This window comes from Centrocercus urophasianus, unplaced genomic scaffold, assembly GCF_019232065.1.
Source record: "Centrocercus urophasianus isolate 14NV4802_14NV808 unplaced genomic scaffold, USGS_Curo_1.0 seq_9, whole genome shotgun sequence".
In the NCBI taxonomy this organism is placed as follows: Eukaryota; Metazoa; Chordata; class Aves; order Galliformes; family Phasianidae; genus Centrocercus; species Centrocercus urophasianus.
The window spans coordinates 40,406,544-40,432,087 of NW_024885532.1; the positions used below are offsets into that span (position 1 = coordinate 40,406,544).

Consider the following 25,544-nt stretch of genomic DNA (forward strand, 5'->3'; position numbering starts at 1 on the left):
CTTTGTGAAGTGAGATTCTATATGCCACTCCAACACCTTGCATTTCAGGGGGGTTCAGGTTGGAAGAATCTCTTCTCGGAAAGAGTGGTGAGGCACTGGCACGGGCTGCCCAGGGAGGTGGTGGAATCACCATCCCTGCAGGTGTTCAGGAGCTGTGGACATGTGGCACTGAGGGATGTGGTGAGTGGGCATGGTGGGGATGGTTGATGGTTGGAATAGATGATCTTAGAGATCTTTTTGAAAGTTAATGATTCCTTGATTCTCTGGTTTTACACAAATTTTGTTAATGCTTCTTGTATCAATACTTCTTAATGCAGTTTCCAGCGGTTGTCACCAAGAAAGTTCAGGCTTTAAAAGGTAAACTTGAATCAAAGTTGCCTGAAAAACAGGTCTGTGAAACTGAATGCACGTGTCATAATTGTCCTAATCAATGGCTATGTCAGCCAAAAGAAAATTTTGTAAATCTAACAGGCGAACAGCTTGTCCGTAACTACATGATGTAAACACTTTTGATGTGCCTGTGCTTGAGTTACATGTGTAATATACTTGTAACAATTAACCATGTATTAGTTTTTTTTTAATAAATCCTCCATTCAGATAATCTAAAGTCCTAGGCAAGTTAAAAACTCTGACACTCCTGGCTGTGAAAGTTGTGCCAAAGGCTTGTGACTTATTTCCCACATTTGCCAAAGATTAAAATAAATTGTGACACATGCAATTTTCAATATGTGTCATACACTCAGTCACAGAACAGTTTTAGGCCAAAAAAGCCCCAGTGTGTCAACGAAGATCAAGAACAGTTTTTATGACACATACAAACGTTATCCATAGCTCTGTCTCAAAGCAGTGAGAAGCCATTTAGAGTTAACAGTAAGTAGTGCAACAGGTACCTTGTAGTACAAAAGTCACTAACTACAAATAAATCTGTGCTTCATTACATTAAATGTATATTATTTTGGAAGTATTTATTTTAAAAAAGCTTCAGGGAAGGAAAGTAACCGCAAACATGGCACCCTGGCAGCTCCCTCAGGCACTCACCCACTCTACATCCCATAAGCTCCCAAAGGCTCTGAGAAGTTCATCCTGCGAACAACCTGAAGCAGGAAGAAACCCAAACAAACAGAGAAGCTGGAGCAAGATGACAACTCCTTCATCTCCATGAGCATTTGTCACAAAAAAGTGTTACGATGAAGAACCTCAGAGCAAGTAGCTCACAATCCTGAACATTGCTGCTATTTCTGTTCTTTTCTTCTACGGCCACTACAACAGGCGACACACCAGATCTCCAGCCCAAAGAGCTGTTACAAACTGAATGGTGTGTCCATCTTTTTATTTACCTCTTGGATTTTTGTAAGCAAGTTCTTTTTCTTTTGGCTTTATTTTCTGGGGCTTGTGAGTTTTTGAAGGAATGCCGCATTACAGAATGATAGAATCACAGAATCACTGAGGTTGGAAAAAACCTCTAACATCACCTAGTCCAATCATCAACCCATCACCACCATGCCCACAAGCATTCCTCTTGCATGAATATTTCTTGCTGATTGGTGAATATAATTCAATTTATGTAAGCTTAGTTACGTGTTAAGGCATTTAGAGTTTTTCCTAGGCATCATATTTCTGTTACTTAAGTAAATAAGATGATATATTAAAGCCCTCCTTTGTCATTGATTGCAGTCTGCTTGAAACATAATTATTTCTCCTTGTATATTATTGCAATCGTTGATGTAATTACACCTTTCTGTATCTTCATTCATTCATCTATTCGATATATGATATTATTTATAGTGTAGCATCAGCGTCTGATACATTTTTTAAAATTCAGCATATTTCTGGCGACTTCTCTGCCTCCTCTCCTGCCTCCTCATGCTCCATTTGGAAATATGGGTTCTTGAGGTGCTCTTTGGTGGAGAAGTGAAGCACTTTTGCCACTCTTGGCGACCTCTCCTCAAAACAAGATGTGCCCTGATGCTTATTGCTCTGTGTACTGCCTAACATCTGTATAAAACAGCATAAAAATTCTTATCCACCTCTTTTTTGTGAGGCTTTTTCACTTGTCTGGGACATTGGCACAGCTGCCCAGAGAGCTGTGGTGCCCCATCCCAGGAGGTGCTCAAGGCCAGGTTGGATGGACCCTGGGCAGCCTGGGCTGGGGGGGAGCAACCGGCCCATGGCAGGGGTTGGAGCTCAATAATCTTTAACATCTCCTCCACTCAAACATTCTGTGATTCACTGATTCTATAGAGTGCTCTTAAGGAGTTAGAAGAATGAGACAAGGTGATGAAAGAAGCAGTCTTGAAGTATCTGACATTTTACTGCTAGAACAACTTAGGAATAAAAGAGGAAGAGACTCTGTGCCTCCTCGGTTGCTCAGTATAACCTGTAAGTAGGTGATAAACAGAGTAATGGCAACATCACAGCCTAATGCAGAGTGAAATGGTGTACCCTGCTACCTCCAGGACTGACTGCTGAAACAGAGCGAGGCAAACTGAGGTGACTGGATAATGGCAATATCCAGTTCTTACCCTGGGTTTTGGCAAGCTGTTTACTCATAGATCAGCAGATCTGGGTCTTGCTGTCTTACAAAATGATGTACTTCATGGCTTTGAAAACATGACCTGTAACAATCAGCTATTCAGAACCATTCAGTAAAGAAGGCCAGCCCGATATTTTCTGTCTTTCTTTGCCAAGGAAACAGGTTTCTTGTCAGAGGAGAATTTTCTTCCTATACACACACTCAGACTTAGAAATTTCCTGCTATCGATTTATTTTCTGGAAAGAATTATTCATCTGTTTTCAGGAATAGCCTAAGTAGCCTAGATACTTACTGTATGACTGCTATTCTAGACCTATTAATCATCTGCCAGTTCCAGCTCATAGGGCTGAAAAGGTTTTGAGGTGACTTAACAATGAGTGAATATGAGAAACACTTATGTTTGAGCTTGGGAATTTTAGAAATGAAATTTATGTTATTTGACTTCAATAGGGATTCATGCCCAAACCGCGTATCTAAGAATTTCTTCAGAGATTAAATGCTGAAGCTGCAATTAAACACAATATCAGCTATTTTCTGCTCATGCAAATGCTTTTGCAGAGTGATGTATCTTTATTTAGGAGCAAGAGAATTTATAGGTATTATTCCAGACAGAGAACAAAATACTGCAAAGAATCCCTATGTCAGACTATTTCATACAGAAATTCTCAGCTGGATTCCTCTGACTCAGGATGCTTTATCTCTCCTCAGCCCCACTTCTAAATCTCTTAAATGAAAACAAAACAAAACAAAAAACCAAAAAAATCCCACAGAGGTATTCTTTCAACTTCTAAAAGACAGACAATGTTAGAAGTTTTGAAAGTTTGGATACTCTTTTCTTTCTCCTCTACCCCTCTTCTGACATAAGCTGTAATAGAATGGAACTATAGAAGTTTTCGATTTTCTCTTTTGCACTTGAAAGAAAACAGAAAAAACAGCTTGGCAAGAGGCAAATAGAACTCTGCCAAATAATGAGAGGATAAAATTAGACAGAGGAAAAAAAAGAGAAAAAGCAGAAAAAAGATCATGAAAAAATCCTGGGCAGCTTAATTTCATTGGATCTTTTAGTCAGAAACAGAAAAATCCTGTCTTTCCCTTCCACCCAGTCCACAGTTGGATCGGATGATCTTGGAGGTCTTTTCCAACACTGGTGATTCTATGATTCTATGATTCCAAAGAGTTAAAATTAGTGGAAAAGAGAATAAGAGGGGAAAAAAAATCAAAAAGCAGATGAATTCAACAAATACTGACTTGTTCAGAAACCAAGTATCCAGTGTAAACATCATCTTTCACTTCTGTCATTCTGTCTGAAGGGGTTGAAGTCATTTACACTGTCACAAAGATTTCGTAGCACAGTTAGAGTTGAGATCATTCATAGGAATCCATTCTATCCTTATTGTCTGGAGTTGCTGTTAGGCCCTGGGCTCTGTTGGTCTGCTGATGTAGAAGCCGTAAGTCTCGGTGTGTACCTCTAGGCCTTCTCTCTACCTGCTGTGATTTTTGTTCCAGATATTTCTCTAAGAATTTTGTTTCAGGCAGGAGTGAATCCAATCACTGAGTGTTAAACCACAAATCCAATCACTGAGTGTTAAACACTGCTCAGAAGGAACCTCCATCCTGCTTCCAGTGAGATAACAGGGATCCGGCATTTCCTGTGGTCTCTGACACTTTCAAAACTGGAATGTCCTTCTGACTTCCAGCAGCACTCGTGGAGCTGGAGAGCCCAAGGATAAGGCCCTCTACTAGACTAAAAAGCCTGTACAAGTCAGGAGATGCCCTGAGAGTATTATTCTCAAGCAATTCTAACCATCTACATTTTTAGATAATGATTAGCTTTTAAATCTTAATTGGTGCCTGATGTGTCCGTCATGGTACCTGTAATATCATCATGATGACAACTTAAAAGTGGTATAATGGTGCATAAAAGCCTAAAATGAGAGACTACTTAATGGTACTCACTGTATTGATCTAAAAATAAGAAATCACAAGGAAGAAACAGTACCAGCTGGGCTAGTTCATAAAAGATTGTACCATCAGCCACAGACACGTCTAGCAAATTGCTGTACTTCTACAAATGGATAAAAGCAGCAGATGGTGTACATTAGTGCAGATCCAGTTGCTTCAGTAGGATGAATGGCGCCTTCCATTGGCACAAAATCTGATCCTTGAAACTTCACTGAAAACAAGATGAGAGGTGATTGCTACCTAGCTTTATTCATAAATGATACATTAAATGAGTGAAAATAGAGGATGCTACTATAAATGTTTTATTTAGATTATGTAGCACTCCTGGGCTTAGAGCCAGTTCTCCAAACATAACCCAAATATTTCTCTCTGCTCTACAGAACATTTGAACGAACAGTAAGTTTGAAAATAAAAGCAGTTAACATTGCAGACTTTCAAAACTGAAAATGCAAGCTTAACTTGGCAGTTTTATCACACTCTGTGATTTGTAGATTCTACTCCCACAGGTTTTTTCCAAATACTAACAAAATTGCACATCAAATGTGTCCTCAAGTCATGAATAAAGCGGAAGCCCTAAGACTATATCTCACTGCCATCCAGACTGAATGGTGAGGTGACATCCACGTGATGAAATGAGTAGCCTTGACCCCAGGCAAAGTCCACACAGCTTTAGGCAAGCTCTCCATCTGCACCATGCTGTTTTGGACTAGGCACAGTCTTCCCTGGATGTCATTTGATGTTGAGGCACTGGCTACTGAAAACCAAAAAATAGTCGTTGATCCTGGGAGAGTCAGGTCCCACCATATTGTAATGGGAACTGACTTAGAAGTTCTTATTAATCTAACGAGCTAATTGGGTGAATTTAGTTAAGATTGAAATTGATATTTCTAATTTTATTGGCTCCAGTCTTAAAATGAAGATTCTTAAACAGTTTGGTTAGGATAATAAATGGGAAAAAGAGAACTTTGAAAATTAAAAGGATGGAGTTACTATGTATTAGATGAACCTCATTGTTCTTTGTACAAACATAATCATAGATTTTCATCCAGAAATACTGTACTTATCTTCAGTGCATTTATCTTCCAATAATCTGCAAGGTAATCTCTTTTCAGAACTGATATCAGATCTAAAAGACTATCGGCCGAAGTAATTAGGTGCTTGTGGCAGTCCACTCCTGGATGGTGTCCCACAGAAACAGCAGTGGACCTATCTAGCCAAGCCCAGGTGAAAAAATAAACTACAACAAATTTGCCTTGGCTTTTTGTGCTATGCAGAGTAAGTAAAGTTCTTATATTTGTTCAAATAATTTTAGTTTTTTTCTTTCTAACATGTCTAAGTCTGACCAGGACATTGGTACTGGTACTTTTCCTCTGTGTAATTCATCCTTAACTCATGATGATCTCTTGCTCCCCTCTCTATCATACTGCATAATTTGTTGAGATTATTTATTTATTTGCTTACAGAAATCTCTGTGGGACTTTGAGGCAGAAATGAATAACTGCAGCTGTGGGAAGCAGTGCAGCAGCGAGCATGGAGGTTAACAGCTCCTGCCTACAGACACACAATCTTACCCAGCTGACATTTTAGAGTGGTGCTAAGGAGGCTAATGTGATTGCTGGCAATTGTCTGTCACGTAGGAGGCAACATGCTAAAAAGGGCTGTGACGTTCAAAGGAACTGAACAAAACAACTGATGTCATTGTTCAGACAAGCAAAGGGACTTCTGCTGATGGGATATTGGTTCTGTCATGAGAAACTGAAGTTCCTGAATGGACAGGCTGGGAAGTGATTTTGGTTTTGGCTTTGCAAGACCTCGGTAAGCACAGCCCGGAGCTGACACAAAGAACAGAAGGTGTCGTGCTGACCATGTTAGAGTGGCCCATTTGTATACAGACAGCCCTCGTGTCACACTGGCTGGAAATGTGAGTTGTCAGATTGCTTTCCTTACATTTCCACAAAATTACTTGCACAATGATTCGTGGTAAGAACAATTTGCAGATCCCAAGAGATAAATGGGAGCTCGCAGCATCAGGTCCCATTGGTGAAAAGCACAGGGCTGTGTGCAGACTGGGCTCATCCTTCCCGTATGTCACTTGGATGCTGGGAGCCTTTCCACAGTTAACACAGGTCTTCTCTATCTCAGTGTAATTTCTTTACACCTAAATATGGTCATTAAGTAGTTGGAGTAAAGATTATTTTTTTCCTGAAGTGGGACAGTTAGAGAAGTGATTTGAACTGATATGTTTAAGTGGGAGGAAGAATAGCTGGGAAGGAGATGATATTGCCACTATCAAATTTCTGCATTCATCTGCACTAGTCAAGTGTTGGCTTTGGTCAATAGGATTTTATTTTTGTACAGCTCTCCTACAGAGCGGTTGTAATTCTTTACAGCCCGTTCAGCTACTACGAGATATATTCAGAAACACAATTAGTGACATTAACTTTCCATTCCTTTATTCCCAGACTCCATTGAATATATTTCAGCCTTAAGCTGCGCAGCAAATTAATATGGCTTATTTTGTGAAAATTAAAAGGAATTACAATATATTTAGTGAAAACTGCATTCTTTGTGGGCAGAGAGATGTATACTATATGGCAGGTATTTTAATAAATGCATTGCTTTCCATAAGAATGGAGGGAACCAACCAGAATTAAAATACACAAGCTATGTAAGTACTTGCTTCCAGTTTCACACGTATCTAGATAAATATATTTTAAAAGTTATTTTATGTCCAAAAAGCCTTTCGCCTACATTCTAAGGAGTATTTGGTCTATTTCTAACTAGTTTTCAAATGTAATACTGAGTAGCACAGCATGCTGCAGCACGATGTCAGCAATCTCTGACTTGTTCCCTCCATCCTCTTCAACTCCAAATTGTCACAGTAGAGAGGCAAGAGCTTAAGTTACCATGGCCCATCTACTGCAGATCTTCTGTTGGTGGAACAAGTTCACTAAACATTAAATAACCTTATCTGTCATACACCCAGGATTCATTTGGCCCATTCAGTTTTGAATGATGAATCCTCCTATGGAGAACAGACCCGGACATTTCATTTTCCGAAAAACCCACTGGGGAATCTTCTTTTTCTGTGTCAGATTTACCAGACTTACAGTTACTGAAGAAGTTCTCCACAGAAGAACACAGAAAGAGGGTGGCAGGAGAGGTTTCCTCCTGGGACCTCCACCCCTAAACACTCAGGATCACTTGGGAAAAAGAGGGTTACAAGTGGTGGCATTTCTCCATATTTAAACAGTGTTGCAGTGTTGTAGGAATAGCATAAAACATCATTCCCAGGGGTCAGTACTGGGGCCATCCCTGCTTACTGTCTTTATTGATGATCTGGCTGAGGGGATTGAGTGCACTCTCAGTAAGTGTGCAGATGACACCAAGCTGAGGGGGATATGATGATCTGTCTGAGAGGCAGATCTGTACTCAGCACTTGTGAGGCCATACCTTGAGAAATTTTTTTGGGCCCCTTACTGCAAGTCAGACACCGAGGCCCTGGAGTGTGTCCAGAGAAGGGCAACGAAGCTGTGAGGGCTTTGGAGCACAGGTCTTATGGGGAGCGGCTGAGGAAACTGGCATTGCTCAGTCTGGAGAAGAGGAGGCTCAGGGGACACCGTATTGCTCTCCATAACTGCCTGAAAGGAGCTAGTGGTGAGGTGGGGTCGGCCTTTCCCCCAGGTAGCAGTGATAGGACAAGAGAGAATGGCCTCATGTTGCACCAGGAGAGGTTCATGTTGGATATTAGGACAAACTTCTCAGAGAGAGTGGTGAGACATTGGCACAGGCTGCCCAGGGAGGTGGTGGAGTCACCATGCTGGAGGTGTTGAAGAAATGTGGAGATGTGGCTGTGGTGATTGGGCATGGTGGGGATGGATCGACGGTTGGACAAGATGATTTTAGAGGTCTTTTCCAACTGTAATGATTGAATGATTCCACGATCATCCAAGGAAAATCAGCATGGGTTTGTCCCCTTTTATGAAGTTCTTTACACAAGGGTAGCATGTGAAAACAACGTCTAAGTCTAAAATTAGTTGATTAAAGCACCAGTAGCCCAGTCATAACACTGATTTAAACCGGTCATTAATGGTGGAGCATATGTTATGTAAATTGCAAATTAATTGAATGTGTGAAGGCTGGACAGTCCTTGTGGATCATTTCTCAACATTTAACTAATCTGTTATGTTTGAAACTCAGTCAATTAACAGCTGATTCTTGCAGATAACCGCTGATCCTGACAGGGTAGACTTCAAGCATGGACACATGCGAACATGCACACATCTTATACAAAATCTCTCAGAGGATATTTCAGACACAATAGTTAAAAAAAGTGACTGATAGCTTTTTTTTTTTTCTCAAAAACATATATTTTCAAATTTTATTTGTTTTTAAACGACTTAAATTCATCCATCAGTTTCTTTTAGCAGTCAACTGAGGACAAATATTTTTAGTGAAGCTTAATTTGGATTTGAGGACATGCAAACTGTAGGTTAATTGAAATCACAGAAATAACTGAGCTTAATTACTAAATGACTAAACATTCTCTCCCAGTGCGAGGATGCGCATGCAGAGAAAGCACTCGATGAAAAAATATCTTTGCACAGAGTGCTGTAGTTCTGCAGCCCGCGGTACATAGTTCTGTGAGAGCAAAGCAAACAGAGGAGGAAGCATAAGTTTTGAGGCATTATAGGTTTGAGAAATTGAGGCTTTCTATTGAAGATTAATTAATAGCCATTTTTCTATTTAATGATCTGTTCCAGTGACAATATAATGATAAACTACACTTCTGCTTAAAAATACTACAGGAGATAGGTACTACACGAATGTGCAGGGATGAGACGAACTTGTGTTTCTTGTTAGTCATAAATATTGGATTTCTGCTTTTGGTATTCCAAATAGGAGCCACTCAGAAGTACTCTGCAGGCAGAATCCGAACACATGGAATAGTCTGTATAACTTCTTGCATTGTGCACCTGTGCACATGAAAGGCACCTACAGAGTCCCTTACATTACTACAAGAGAAAAATGTGTGAAGTTAGTGGAATTCAGAGTCAGGAAAAATTATTTCCAGAAATTCATGGTCTTCACAACAATTTACCATCTTTTATGCTGGGGGTGGTGAGGCACTGGCACAAGCTGCCCAGGGAGGTGGTTGATGCCCCGTTCTGGAGGCATCCAAAGTCAAGCTGTACGGGGCTCTGAGCACCTGATAGAGCTGCAGGTGTCTCTGTTCATTGCAGGGGAGTCGGACGCGATGGCCTTTAAGAGTCCCTTCCAACTCAAACAGTTCTACGGTTCTATGAACTATGGAAGAGATATTTTGAATTTTTCTATCTTACTTTCAAGCAAAGAAACAAAGAAACAAACCAACCAACAAAGACATTTTCTCAATGAAGTAACAGACATTCTTCAAGCACACAAAGTATGATACTTAGAAATTGCTGTTATCTTACTGTGGGTAATGTTCCCACACCTATTTTTGCTGATTTAATTGATTAAAGAGGTCAACCCTCTTCACTGATTTATTTAAGGGTTCAGATCCTTGGAAAATCTCAGGATCTTCTTAGACACTTTCAGCAGAAGATCCTTGAGTTGATGTGCAGTGCTTCCATGCCCTCCCACATGAAACAAGATTTTCTTGGTTGCTGAAGTTTTGTAAAGCATTTTTGACATAACAAGAGAATGCACCACTCTGAAAAGTGCTGTTTATCTGTCATAACTCCTTCATTTTCTCTCCTTTCCCAATATTTTAATGAAGCACTACTGAATGAACAAGAGCAGGTCACTCAATTTGCCGAGTTCTGACATTTTCCACAAAACCATACCAGACGTAGATTTTAAATGCCTTCCTGCTCAGCCTAATGAAGCATTCCTCCCATAGCAATAGGGAGGACAATTCAAACTGGTTTATGATCAAACTTGGTGACTTTGTGAGTGACATTAAATGATAAATTTGTCCCATGATTGCAGGCAGCCCAGATGTCCCACTGGCTCTCCTGTCCCCAGTCCGTGAAGGAAAAAATAGCATCAGGAAAAAAGTGAAACCTCCTCTACTGGCTTGGGAAAGTTTTGTTGCGGTTCACCACCTGCATCCCGTTATCACTTGGGATAAACTTGCGTTTACACTTACAGTACCACTGCAATTACAGTGGCTAGCTGACAAGGGAATTGGGCCCTCAGCAACTTGCTTACTGCTGTCACCAAATGTTACTGTAGAGCAACACTGCTAGCAGCTGTTTTCCTCCACATGAGACATTTGCCATTTTGCTCTAATTTGTACTGTTTACTCCTGTAATGGGAGCAATTACAGTATTTCATCAGCAGCATTCCTTAACAATGAACTCCTCAAGGAGCAGAACATTTACAAGCAGGCGTAGCAGCTAACACTAAAAGCACTATTTATTGTTTAGTTATATCTTCCTCCTATAGAGATTGAAGAAACTGGCCTAGCCATGACTGAACATTAATACAAAACATTAGGAACAAGAGAGTAAGTCTTTAAATAAATGCAAACTTATGTTTTTTAAGCAAATGTCACTCACTTCAGCAAATGCAATTGGAACTTCTAATTTTATACGAGAAAAGTATCCAAAGACATGCTGTGGAAGCACCATGGCTTATATTAAAATACATGCTTTTAGTGTCTTGCACTGTTGGATCTCAACATTGTTTGAGTTCTACATAGGAATATTTAAGCTATTTTTTCTCTCCTTAGAAATGTCTTCCATATTCTGTAGTCAGCGATGTACCAGGATAAAAACTACATAATGGGATTTGTACTGTTTATTAAATGGTAAGCCAACCATGCCTTAGAAGCCTGACAGTGTCTATAACTTCTCTGCGAGGTGTGAGTTGGCATAATTACATCTAGTTACTGAATGGAAACTAATTCCAAGATCAAGGCCTAAAAATGTTGCTTTTTTTTTCACATCCTTAAAATGAACGGGATGGATAGGACAAGGGGGAATAGTTTTAACTAAAAGAGGGGACATTTAGGTTAGAAGTTAGGAGGAAACTCTTTACTCAGAGGGCAGTGGGGCCCTGGCACAGCTGCCCAGAGAGCTGTGGTGCCCCATCCCTGGAGGTGCTCAAGGCCAGGCTGGATGGGCCATGGGCAGCCTGAGCTGGTGGGGGGCAACCAGCCCATGGCAGGGGTTGGGGCTGGGTGGGCTTTGAATTATTCAGTGATTCTGTGATATAATTTGCATGCATGAATCAAAGGTATCTTCCTGAGCGAGGAAATGAAAGGCTGAGTGAACTGGGTCTGTTCAGCCTTGAGAAAAGAAGACTGAGAGGGGACCTGATCCAGGTCTATAAATATCTAAGGTGTGGGGGGCAGAATGGCGAGGCCGAACTTTTTTCAGTGGTGAGTGGAGACAGGACAAGGGGAAACGGCCGGAAACTGCAGCATAGGAAGTTCTGCACCAATGTGCGCGAGAACTTCTTTACAGTGAGGTGACGGAGCACTGGAACAGGCTGCCCAGGGAGGTGGTGGAGTCTCCTTCTCTGGAGATGTTCAAGACCTGCCTGGATGCCTGCCTGTGCGACCTGCTGTCTGCTTTGACAGGGGGTTGGACTCGATGACCTCTGGAGATCCCTTCCAACCTCTACAATTCTGTGTGACTATGTGAAATAAATTATTTTACAAGGGGTTCAGATAATTAATGCTGTCTGTTGTCTACTGGTCTACCCTCTCTTCTTGCTCTGACTGTTCTTAGTTTGAGATGGAGAAGCTGAGGATATGGAAGTGTACAGTTCCTAGATGAAGATGTTCTTTGCAGAACATATGCTTATCTGAAACAGGATTTCTCAGAAAGAAAAGCACCAAGAAGGACGTGTATAGTTCTTCACGCACTGCTTGTCACTCCTATGTCTGGCACAGCATCACTGCAGGCAAGCACTGTGTTAGCAAACAGCACAGATAGGAGCTCTGTTTTGATACAAAGTCCTGTCTATTATGGATAAAGCCTAAATCTCCATAACATAGCAGCAGTAGTTGGTTCAGCTACACACAGACTTCAATAATTAGTCTGCAGCAGAAATCAGAAGGTCATTTCATGGCTTTTCCATCTCACTGGCTTGCTTACACAGCCTTGTGCTTTAACCTGTGATGTCTTTGTCTTGAGCTTACCTAAACTTCCTCTCTGAGCTTGATTTCTGGTTGTGAAGAGATTCAGCTGGTACTCAGGAACGGAGTTGCTTGCATATTGCTAAACATGAAAAATAGCTGATGAAACAGCAGCTTATGATGCTGAGTTCACACAAAAATCAGTTCTGGGAGCCACACTTTTGTAAGCAAATATCTTTATACATTGTCCAAACTCCTGATCACCTGTAAATGGCACACAATCTCTGGTTCTAGAGGTTTTTCAGATTTCTGCTCCTCTTTCCTGCTTGATCATCTCTCATTTCAACATTTAACAGTGGTAATTTTTTTTGCATGTTTATTCAAGTTGAAGCCTAAAAAAGATGCAAGTAATCTGTTTCCCAAACTCTCCCAAGTAGATGAACCTATCTTGCTATTCACTTCAGAGAAAAAGTAGTCTCCTGGATCTCCAACACCAATGGTTCCAAAGATTGCAACATGAATTAATCAGGATGCAATCAAGACAGAGTCAAAGGACAGACTGCCTTTATATAGTTAAGAGGGATCAAAAAGTCATTGGAGCTAATTGCTTAGAGGTAGAATCATAGAATATTTGAGGAAGGAACTTTTAAAAGTTTCTATTCCACGCCCCCTTGCAATGAACAGGACACCTCCAGCTGGAGGGACACCTCCTGCTCAGATCCCCATGCAACCTGACCTGGAGTGTCTCCAGGGACAGGGCACCACCACCTCTCTGTTCCACTGCCTCATCACCCTCATTGTAATAAATGTTTTTCTTATATCCAGTCTAGATCTCCCCTCTCAGTTTGAAACCATTTCCCCTTGTGCTATCACAACAGAGCCTGTTAAAGGGTCTGTCCTCTTCTTTCTCACAGCTTCCCTTTAGATACTGAAAAATCGCTCTCAGGTCTCCCCAGACCCTTCTCTTCTCCGGCCTGAGACACTGAAGTATTTCCTCCTTCTCGGTGCAAAGAGCATTGCTTATCTATATTTACACTACGTACACAATAGCACTAAACTGTTACCATCCCTAGAAAATCTTCTACCATTTAGACAGGCTTCAACACATAATGGGCTGTCTGGTTTGGACAGAAACTCAATGGGTTTGATGTGAAAATGAGCTCAGTAGCTGTGTGCTATCCTTCTGCAGACATCACACTAATGACCCTGATTTGCTGAAAACTGCAAGGATCTCTGGTATTTTCAAATGAATCTCAACACAAAACTGCTGCTAGAGATAAAGAGACAGCTGAGGCTTAGCTGCCAGTAATGCTTCACAGAACCAATCACACCATGGCCACCACTGTAGCACGATGTCCAGAGAAATGCAGTTCCTAGAAGCATCGATAGTTCCAGCGCAGGAAGGAAAGTAAATCACAGCCATTTTTAACATGATATTGAAGGTTTTTTCGAGCACCATCTTCTAGTGAGACCTAGCTCTGGCGTTTTGCCGCTACAGAGGTTGGAGATTGGCACACATATTTGTGTGTTCAGCCTAGGAAATCAGACTCATGAATCTCAGTGCTCTAAGGACATTTTGTCTGGGGACCCTGCCTGCAGAACCATTTATTAAACAAATCTGGTTGGCATTTATTATAGCAGCATGTTTTCCCAAACTTGCTTGATTATACTTCTGCCTTGGATCAGCTATGATAATATTTATTCCAACCGGGTCTCATTAGTTGCAAAGCAGGAAATTATTGCTAAATTAACTGGCTCAAAATATTAGTTCTGTATATACTTATCCATGGAGCTATTTTTAAAAATTCTTGGGTTCAAGTAAGTATAAACTTTTTTCATGAATTAAATGATGATCCCATTTTAGTTCCTCAGACTTTTGGGTCTGCCATTATTTAGGACCTGACACCATGCTTGCTGAAGTTGCAGTTCCATTATCTTGGATGGACTTTTTAGATCAGGCTGCTGATGGTGAATTTATTTGAGATAACGTTATGTGCAAAGGAGAATAAATGTTGCAAAGAGACTAGAGGTTAATTTTACCTGTTTGCAAAGCTGTCGCTTAGTCTTCAAAGCAGAAAAAGATCAAGCAAGATTTGCAGAATGAAAAAAGGCAACGGAGGATTTTGGAATAAAATTTAACTTGGTAACTTCTTGTGAAGGTTTAGAAATTTTAATATAGCATTTTCAGCTCTCTCCTTCCAGTCCTTCTCAGGCCATGTTTACCTCAATAATACCTAGTGCATTGAAGGGCATGTAGTTGGAGGACTCTACAAATTTCCAATGTTTTTTGTGTTCATTCACAACCACCCATGATTAGTTCTTTACACACCCATGATACACTAATCACTCCTGCAATTGTCTAGGCAATAAGCCTTTTTTTTCCTATGTATGGTCATTATAAAGTATGTAGCTTTTCTTATTTGAATTGTTTCCTGTAGAATGATGAGGTCAAATGTCAGACATACTCTCAGAGATATTATTTATCACTGAATCATAGAAGGGCTCAGGTTGGAGGGCACCTCACAGCCCACCCAGCCCCAATCCCTGCCATGGGCTGTTTGCTCCCTCCCCAGTCCAGGCTGCCCAGGGCCCATCCAGCCTGGCCTTGAGGACCTCCAGGGATGGGGCACCATAGCTCTCTGGGCAGCTGTGCCAGGGCCTCACCACACTCTACGTAAAAAATTTATTCCTAACATCCAACTTAAATGCCCTCTCTTTTACCTTTAAGTAATTCCCCCTTGTCTTATTGCAATGAGGATGCGTAAAAAGTCAGTCCCCTTCCTGCCTGTAAGCTCCCTTCAAGTACTGGAAGGCTGGGAGGAGGGCTCCGCAGAGCCTTCTCTTCTCCAAACTAAACAAGCACGTGTCCCTCAACCTTTCTTTCTAGGAGAGGTGCTCCAGCCCTTTGATCATCTTTGTGATCCTCCTTTGGAAGTAAATTAACTGAATTGAACTAAATTGTTAGTTATAAGGGAAATACAAAACTTCCCCAAATCTCTACTCAGTAAAGATCCAGAATACTCTTCTTTACTGGATAGTACACACTGGCAAGAGATTTCTTGTCCTTTGCATAAAGAATAGCAATAAAAATAAGACATTAAATCTAAATTCAAATTTTACTACACATCTACCAATTCAGGAGAGAGGAAGATACTTACATTCAATGGCTCCAAATCTGGGTGGGACTTCTGGGCTCTGCAGGCTGCTTGTTTCGAAAAAAAATCAGATTTCTGAAACTCGCAACAAAAGGAAGTTGTTTAGAGAAGCTCACTAAACTCTGTATTTATGTGTGTGGGAGGTCATTATTTAAACTTTCAATCTGTCTCTTTTACTTTCCCATTGTATGGATGTATCTAAGGGCTATGTCTTTATCACCACCTTAAGCACATTCTCTAGCACTTGAGCCAACTTTCAAACTCTTTTTCCTCCCAAATAGAGTGACTATTTAATTGAAAATGGCCTGTGCCGAGTCCTTAATTATGCCTGGGAGTTGTTTAGGAAACTTTAAGCGTGAAAATACCCCAGGCACTACCCTAAGAAATAAATAGTATAAATGATAATTTGTTAGTGTCTAAGACTGTGTGCTAGCACCGTTTAATTTACTGTTACTGCTTATTGTAGTACATGCTGATAATACAAAGTACTTCAGATGATAGCAATGCAAGCCATGCTTAGATGAGAAATATAATTCAGAGATTCAGTGGGATAAACACAAAGGTAGCTATTTCCTATTTAAGAACTAGACATATTGAAATAGATATATATTAGTTATAAATGTTAGTATTAGTTCTGCCTGCTACACTTCTCGAGGGTGAATGATGACCATTCACAGATGGCCAATAAAAGTTACAGAATCACAGAATCACCAAGGTTGGAAAAGACCTACAAGATCACTCAGTCCGACCATCCACCCATCAACAATAGTTCTCACTACACCATGTCCCTCAACACAAAATCCAAACGTTCCTTGAACACCCCCAGGGTCGGTGACTCCACCACCTTCCTGGGCAGCCCATTCCAGTGCCTGACCACTCTTTCAGAAAAGTAGCATTTCCTAATATCCAGCCTAAATCTCCCCTGGCGCAGCTTGAAACCATTCCCTCTAGTGCTATCACCAGCTACACGAGAGAAGAGGCCGACCCCCAGCTCACTGCAACCTCCCTTCAGGTAGTTATAGAGAGCAATCAGATCTCCCCTGAGCCTCTTCTCCAGACTGAACAATCCCAGCTCCTTCAGCCACTCATCAGCCCTGTGCTCCAGACCCCTCACCAGCTTTGTTGCCCTTTTTGAACCCGCTCCAGGGGTCTTTCTTGCAGTGAGGTGCCCAAAACTGGACACAGAACTCAAGGTGCAGCCTCACCAGAGCTGAGTGCAGGGGGACAATCACTTCTGTGTTCCTGCTGGCAGCACTATTCCTGATGCAAACCAGGACGCCATTGGCCTTCTTGGCCTCCTGGGCACACTGCTGGCTCATGTTCAGCCGAGCATCAATCAATACCCCCAGGTCCATTTCCTCTACACAGTCTTCCAGCCACTCCACGCCAAGCCTGTAACGTTGCCTGGGGTTGTAGCAGCCAAAGTGCAGGACCTGGCATTTGGCCTTGAACCTCATCAGTTGTTAAACCTCATCCCATTGGCTTCAGCCCAGCTCTCCAGTCTGTCCAGATCCCTCTGTAGGGCCTCGCTACCCCCAGGCAGATCCACACTTCCAGCCAACTTGGTGTCATCTGCAAATTTACTGAGGGTGCACTCAATGCCCTCATCGAGGTCATCAATAAAGATATTGATGAAGAGGACAGGCCCCAGCACCAACCCCTGGGGAACACCACTCTTGACTGGTCGCCAGCTGGATTTAGCTGCATTTGCTACCACTCTCTGGGCCTGGCCCTCCAGCCAGTTCCTTATCCAGCCAAGAACGTACCAGTCCAAGGCACGGGCTGCCAGCTTCTGCAGGAGAATGCTGTGGGAGACAGCGTCAAAGGCTTTGCTGAAGTAGACTACGTCACGAGCCTTTCCCTTGTCCACCAGACGGGTGCGAGCTTTCTGTTTTAACAGTGGCAGTGAGAAGTTCAAGAACACGGCTTCCTTGCAAGGCTCAAAATCCTGGAAGCAACAAAAAAGATCTACAGTTAGATTTACTTATTTCTATTTAAATCTTGTTTTCCAGCTCCTGTGAAGATAAATGGAAGAAACAACAGTATTTCAATTGGGTTTACTGATACATAGCAAAGTTCTGTATAAACTTCTAAGAATCTAGGCTACTGTGCTTAACTGCCCACTGAAGTTATCCTTTTACTTCTAATTGTTCACCACAAAGAATCATAGAACCATTAAATGGTTTGGGTTGAAAGGGAGCTCAAAACCCACCCAGCCCCAACCCCTGCCATGGGCTGGTTGCCCCACATCAGCTCAGGCTGCCCAGGGCCTATTCAACCTGGCCTTGAGCACCTCCAGGGATGGGATAGCACAGCTCTCTGGGCAGCTGGGCCAGGGCTGTAAATCTTTCCTCCTGACAGCTATTGTAAATCTCACCTCTTTTTGTTTAAAACCATTCCCCCTTATTGTCAGCCCCATGTAAAAAGTTGTTTCCCATCCTGTTTATAAGTTCCCTTTAAGAACTGGAAGGCTGCACTGAGGTGTCCCCAGAACCTTTTTTGTCCAGATGGAGCATGCTCACTTAGCTATAGGATAACAATCTAATTGGCACTTCTGCTTAAAATCACTTGGCTTACAAAGTACTTAGCTGCTCAGTACATTAATATAAAAAAAAAAATAAAAAATCAGTTAAAAAAACGATGATTGTAAAAACGAATGTAGCCACTAGATGGGGAACAAGATCTGGTTATAGAATGAGAGCATCAGCCTGGATGAACTTGAGGAACTCTCAACAGCTGTGACCTGCCAGCCGTCAGCTGATCACTAATACTTCGATAATGTATCTCACTAATGCATCTTGACACTTCTACAGGCATAGACAAGTAGGCTGTTCAATGAACTGGAAAGTTTTTTTTCCTCTTTTTTGTTTTGTTATGATTTGGGAATGGTGTTGATGAAATGGTGAGGGAGAGGAGTATTTTAAAATAACTGTGATAATTCCTTGCCTTTCAATGGCTTTGCCGTATGAAATGATTGAAAGGTGGGCCCTTGCGAACCTACTGAGGTTTAACAAAGGAAAGTGCAAGGTTTTGCACTTGGGTTGAGGTAATCCCAGATATGTATACTGTTGCTGACCTCCACGCAATCCCAGCCTGGTCCACAACACCTTATCAGCAGCCCTCCTGTCTGCACCCCCACCTGGCACAGGGACATGAGAGACGCACAACTTAAGGTGTAGCTCCAGTGCCAATTTAATGCTGTGCAACACCTACCTACATACCGTGACACATGACCGCCCCGTGAACCCATTGACCCATCAAGTACCACCCAGAACCACCCCCTGTAACTACCGCCCACCTTAGCCCAAGCAGCACCCACACCGAGTGCCGCCACATCTACAGACAGGGAGAAGAACTCCTTGAGAGTGGGCCTGCTGAGAAGGACTTGGGTTGATAAAAAACTTAACGTGAGCCGGCAGTGTGCGCTTGCATCCTGGAAGGCCAATGTTATCCTGGGTTCCATAAGGAGAGGGCAAGGCAGGGCAAGGGAGATGATTGCCCCCTTCTAGTCAACCCTTGTGAAGTCCTCCCCATGTCCTGCGTCCAAGTCTGGGGTCCTCAAAACAGGAAAAATATGGAGCTTTTGGAGAGGGTCCAGAGGAGGGCCAAGAAGATATTCCAAGGGCTTGTAGGTTTGTTGCAAAGATTGGATACAGGCTTGTTTTTAGCACGGTATTCTTAGAAATGGTGTGATTTGTTAGCTGTGCTGCCATTAGAAAGTTCAACCAAATTTGGACCAGAGGGTTAGTGACCTCAAATATAGGAAATTTCTTCCAGAAGAGAAGACAGACCAATAACACTGCCTATGTTGTCAGTGCTTGTCTTGTGAATCATACCAGGAGGTACAGGCTAGCCAGCTCCATTGTAGCAGATGGACACAGAAACAGAGGTCAGAGACTCCTGCATCCAACTGCCTTTTTTGTATTGCCTTGCTCTATAACACCAGTCTCGGTGGTAGTCAGACCAATGACAGTCACTAGGGAAAATAAGAGTTATTTTTACCTTGGCCTCTTCAGGCAAATTAAAATAGTATGAAAATAAAGACAGTAGCAACTGACATTTTTCAATTGCTGGATCTGGTAGCACAGCAATGGGAGGTTTTGGGGAAAACATGAACGTGATTAAGGCTGTTTACATAGGAAGGGAGAGGCCAAAGCAGAGAAGGCCAAATGCATATGGGCTATGTGATGATCCCAAATCATTCCTACAGAGTATAATAAATACAAAGTGGATTTACAAGGGAGAGAGGAAAGGGTATCTTTTTTCCACATCTTTGTATACGAGGGTCCTCCAAGAACACTCCTGTGTTACCTTCACAGACAGTCATGTAACAGGGGTGGTGACCTCCTCCCCAGATATCACAGCAGTGAGGGGACACCAGCTCCTTTGGGACATCACAGTGCATCAGATGCAGTTGCATAGGAAAAGAGGTGTTCAGTGTACTGATAAAGGAAATGCCAAGTAAGTTAAATATTCCAGAAGACAACAACTGTTAGTGCATTATTCTGTTCTGCTAAATTTATAAAGTTTGGAATACACATTTTTATGCAACTGACATCCAATAATAAGTATTCTAGCAAGAAACAGATTTTTAGGATGAACAATATTTGCAAAGATGTAGGACGATTTATTTCTAATTAGAGTGTAGCACCAGTTCTTTGTGAATGGAAGACACAATTTCATTGTGTTTACGTTGAAAGCTGAAATGATGGCTGTTCACTTGTGACACTGACATTTCACAAACTGAATGAGCTGCCTAGAAAGTCAAAACTGTATGAATTTTCCATTGCTCTCCTTTTCCTACTCTCCCTTCTCCACTTCCATTCATTCTGTTCTGGATACCAGTATTTCATAAATACCTTTGATGCCTTTTTGACATTTTTTGGAGATAATATTTACTTCAGCATAGCTTTATTGATTCTGTGAGGTTTAACTTCATCTCACGCTATCATTAGTGTAGGAGGATACAAAAAATTGGTCAGCATGACATTAAGAAAGGCTTCTACAGGCATCTTCAGTTTTTAAAAATAATACCAATACAAGAGTGCAATCCTGGACTGAGGTTAGCACAAGGAAGTGGTTAGTTTGGCTTGGCAGTCACAAGAACCAAGTTGTAAAAGCCGTTAACCAATTTCCATGGCCTTTTTTCTCTTCGTAGAATCTGAATCAATGCTTAAACACTGATGGACAGAAGTCACACACAAGGAAAATAAATGGCGTATTCTCGATTTCCGTGGCTAGACTGCAGTAGTCCAGATGTCTTATTGCTTGCTCACAGATTTAATATATTATGCAAGCAGAAACAAGTCATCGGTCATTTTCTGAATTACCTATATTGGGTCTGGCTATAAAGACAGTGCGTATGATTGATTATTATCTTGTTTAACAGAAGGGCTCCTGTGGATAGAAAGACAGCTTCTAAATGCTTCCTGAAGATGAGATGTTGACCTGAATTTCTAAAATAAGTGCCAAATGGTAGACATCTTAGTTTTCACTGAGCACTGAATAAAGCTAGGAGCAGATGAAGAGGAGCTGGATCATCACGTTCAACTGAACAAATCAGTACTATTGTGAGTCTTGCACATACAGACCAATTACAAGTTCCAGAATGATGTACTACTGATCCTGGGAAAATTCGATAGGCGTATTTACCATAGAGCTCAGCTGTCTGATGATTATGAATTTCCTAGGAGCTTTCTGGCCCCTTCTAGTATTTTTTTTTCTCGTTTGATTGAACGGAATTAAATGAAAATGTTCTGTGTAGCTATTGTTCTGATTTCTATAACTAACATTTCCTACAGCTTTAACAAATATTTTCAGTAACAACTTTTTACTATTGGCTAGCTATGATTTTACAGTATCCTGTAACTAGTTTTGCTTCTGGAAGCACAGGGAGGCAGATAACCCTCCCCCTCATCACACTCCACTTTGAACACTGCTTCAGAGGAACACAAAGGCCACAAAAGCTGCTGAAGGAAGAATTCCCACAAGATGCATGAAATGAATCCCCACAGTGCGTGAGGTGGTGTGGATTTTCAGTTGCTCTGAGCTGCAGTTCTCTGGAGGTTTTCTTAAATTAGAGCAGGCTCTGGGAGTAATGCCTCATGCCTTAGGCTATGCTAGTTCCCAAATCAGATGTGAATCTGACAGCCACTCTAGGGCTGTGCTGGTGGGTCACATCTTTTTTGTGGTATCACAGCCAGCACCTTCGAAAGAGATCTGGGCTTATGTACTGCCTAGATGTGAAAACCAGGAATAGTAGAACTCTCTTATAACAGAGAGAGAGATTTACCTTACAACACCACAATTCTTATCCCTTACTCAGCCATTTACTTTCCATTCTTGTGCATGTATTAAATGCCCAGAAAACATTGTATCTGGAGGTGTGGGTGTCCTGAAAGTGCAAAGGCTGCTCGGGATAGTGGTGGGGGGGCTATGGAAACGGAGGGAGCCAGACTTCAGTTGACTCATTCTTGTCGTCAATGTTTTTTGGGAGCAGGCTTGAAGAGAACTGTCCCTTGAACAGTGCCTGGACATATTCTTGGAGAAATCTGGTTAGATATCCAGAACGTGAGCGTTCCCCTGAACAGTATAGCACAAGACACAACTGACCATATGCTGGTGACAGATGGCAAGACCTAATGGCCATGTGCAGTATTTAACCCATCTAGGTAATTTAATAAACATTACGGTAGGTCCACACTGATGCTTAGACTAATCTGTGTTATGTCCATAGAACATCCACAGGCTTCACTATTCGTCAGCTTCTAACATAGGTGAATTGAGCTGCATAATATGGAAAAGCGTTATAAATCTGAGACACTATCCAAAATGATCATATGATCTTCTTTAGTGTGGCTTAGTAAGTTTGTCATGCATAACATCTGGATTTCTTTATTTAAAATATGTGAGATTAGTGATACATGATCTGACAAAGATTTGTTTGTATCTAAACATCAGTGGTATTATGGCAGGTGATCTGCTTATTGAAGAGATGCTGCACTTTGACTCTGAACAGTAGTGAAAGGAAGTTGACACTGGCAGCCCATTAAATTAAACAATTAAAGAAAACATTGATATTGGCAAAACTTGACTGACAAGTCCCTTATGAAGATCCATATGCAAATATAGATCTTTTGTTTTCATTAAGTGACAGAAAAATATTTTACTTGTGCCTTGTGACAATGAGTCATGTTGGGAAACATCCTGCTAGCTTTTTCACATGCTTCTGATGTTTGAATGGTGCTGAGGATTTCTGTTTGAAGTATGAACCACCAACAGCTCTTGTGACAGCTGCAGCATCTTCTGTAATCATATTTATTCTTCATCAAAGCTTAAAGAGAATCAACACAGTCCAGGCTTTTAACACTTGGTTACAAAACAGCCAAATTTTACAGATTCTAGTGGGAATCATCTAAAATTTCTTTTTCATCACATCTGTAGCAATCAAATCTGTGAACAGTAATTTTGGAGTTTTAAGCATAGCTGTTGAGCACAGTGGTCCCTTTAAGATTTGTTTTCTTAAGCAGTGACATTGAAAACACACATGTGAAAACACAGCTACGTACCTCATGAACAACCTCAGGACATGCTACGTGCCACCCAGCTGAAAGCAGCCCATCAAAAAAACACCTAGGGCTCCTGGTGGACATCAAGAAGAATGTGAGCTAGCAATGTGTCCTCGCTGCTAAGAAGGCAAGTAGTATTCTGGGCAGCATTATACAAAGCATCATCACCAGCAGGCCAGGAAAAGTTATCTTTCCCCTCTATTCAGCACTGGTGAAGCCAGTCTCATGTTCAGTTCTGGGCCACCCAGTATTAGAGAGACCTGGACAGACCAGAGAGTCCAACGAAAGGCTACAAAGATGATAAAGAGCTGGAGAATCAACTCTGTGAGGAGATGCTGAAAGGGTTGGGGCTGATCAGCCTGGAGGAGGCTTAGTGGGATTTCATCAATACAAAGTAGACAGAGCCAAGCTCTTGTCAGTGGTGCCCAGTACCAGGACAAGAGGCAATGGGAAAAAACTGCTGCACAGGAGATTCTATCTGAACATCTGTCTCGCTCCAATTTATAGGAGGCACAGGAGGTTCTTTGATATATATATACCCAGTGTGAGATTAAGAAGCAACGGTTCAAATGTTGGTCCGCCTTGTTTATTACAAATCTCAATCAAGGTGATGGGGAAAGGGAAGACGAACACTATTATGAATCAGGTGATGAGGAAAAGAAGGTGGGTGATAGACAAGATAGGAAAGAAGCAAGAATTGTGTAAAGTGGGGATAGTCTGCAGGATGAGTCTGGGAGGAAGAAGGAGGACTCAGGTCCAGGAGAGTCTGTCAGCATGCAGGCATTCCGTAGTGAGGGAGCTGATGGCAGACACCTTTGTTCTTCTTCAGCATGCAGGCATCATGTCGTGAGGAATCTGTTGTCAGAAACCTTTTGGGAGGGAGCAGCAGCATGGCTGGCCTTAGGCAGCAAGAGGCTGCAGCGACAGAGTAGGTCCAGGAGGAAGAGGGGCAGGACGTGAATCTTCTCATGGCCGTAAAGCTTCTTCTTCATGAGGAATCTGTTCCCAGAAACCTAAACCTCATGATTGCAGGTCCCCTTTTTATCCTTCTTCTTCTGCCAGCATGGCATTCCTGGACTCCTGGGTAAGAGTCATGTGCAGTACCCCCTGACAGGACGATCTCCCTGGAGATAAGCCCACACAAAAGACGGCTTCCTGGCCATTAATCTGCGGCTTATCTCTCTCGTTGCCCCTGGCCTTGTCCATCTGTGTTCCTCAGACAAAGGATTTTGCAACCCTTACCCAGGACTTGTCCATCTGTGTCCTCCAGACTAAAGATTTCTCAAGCCTGGTCAAGGACTTGTTTGGACACGTTCCTCAGCAAGCTTTGAGGCATAAAAGAATAATCTCTTACAACACCAGAAGCCCTTCTATGCTGTGCATGATGGAGCACTGGCACAGGCAGCCCAGAGAGGCTGTGAGGTCTCCTCCTTGGAGATCTTCCAAAACGGCTGGGGCATTATTTTGGGCACCCTGCTTTTGCTGTCCTTGCTTGAGCAGGGGTTGGAGCAGGCAGAACCAGAGGTCCCTTCCCACCTCAACCATTCTCTGATTCTGTGAATCTATCAAACACAATGGAAACCAACCTTTGGAACTTCTTCCAAAAGACTCATCATGGTGAACAAATAAAAGCTGTTCCATGCGTAGCCTGAAAATTCATAGTAGGAAGATGTAACAAAATAGTTTCCGAGCCAATACACATCAAAATAACGCCCTCCTAAAAACTTAAGACTGCAAGTTTATTACATTTTTAAGTGATACTGACCACTAAGATGCTGACTTTTTATGACAGTTTAGGACGTTGATATTTTGCCAAAAAGCTAAAGTAGGGATGCTTGGAAACTGGCCAATACATACCAGAAAATAGAACATGAGGAATTTATAAGAAAGGAAGCTCACAATTTTGACTGCTGAATTGGAAGTATGTATAAATGTTTTCATGTCAGTGATCAAAGGAGCTATTGCTCTTTGATTCCTAGGTAAGCAATAAGCTATTTGAGATGCAGTGAAATGTGGATGCAGCATTCATATTCAAGGGGATACCAAAATGTGTTCGTGTGGTCTGAAGTAGATAACAGTGATATAAACCTTGGAGCAATGCCAACCATTTGCCAATCAGACAGAATTATAGACTACAGGCAAACAGATGGCAACATAATTGAAGGCTACCAATGGCTCATTAAAGCATCATGCAAACTAATCATCTTGTAACTGAGAACCTGCATAAAATATTAAAATATGAACTGCTACACAAA

General features: G+C 41.8%; 1 protein-coding gene across 2 annotated transcripts in view; it reads right to left on the reverse strand.

Moving 5' to 3' along the window:
* DEUP1 (deuterosome assembly protein 1) overlaps window positions 1-15,750 on the reverse strand; it is an 85,567-nt gene extending 69,817 nt beyond the window's left edge. The window contains exon 1 of one of the 2 annotated variants that reach the window (XM_042838816.1): window positions 15,725-15,750. The gene's annotated coding sequence lies outside the window, so the exon portion shown is untranslated. Of the gene's footprint in view, window positions 1-12,629; window positions 12,709-15,724 lie in introns of those variants that run through there. The other variant, XM_042838814.1, reaches the window with a different exon arrangement.
* Between the last annotated feature and the right edge of the window lie 9,794 nt (window positions 15,751-25,544).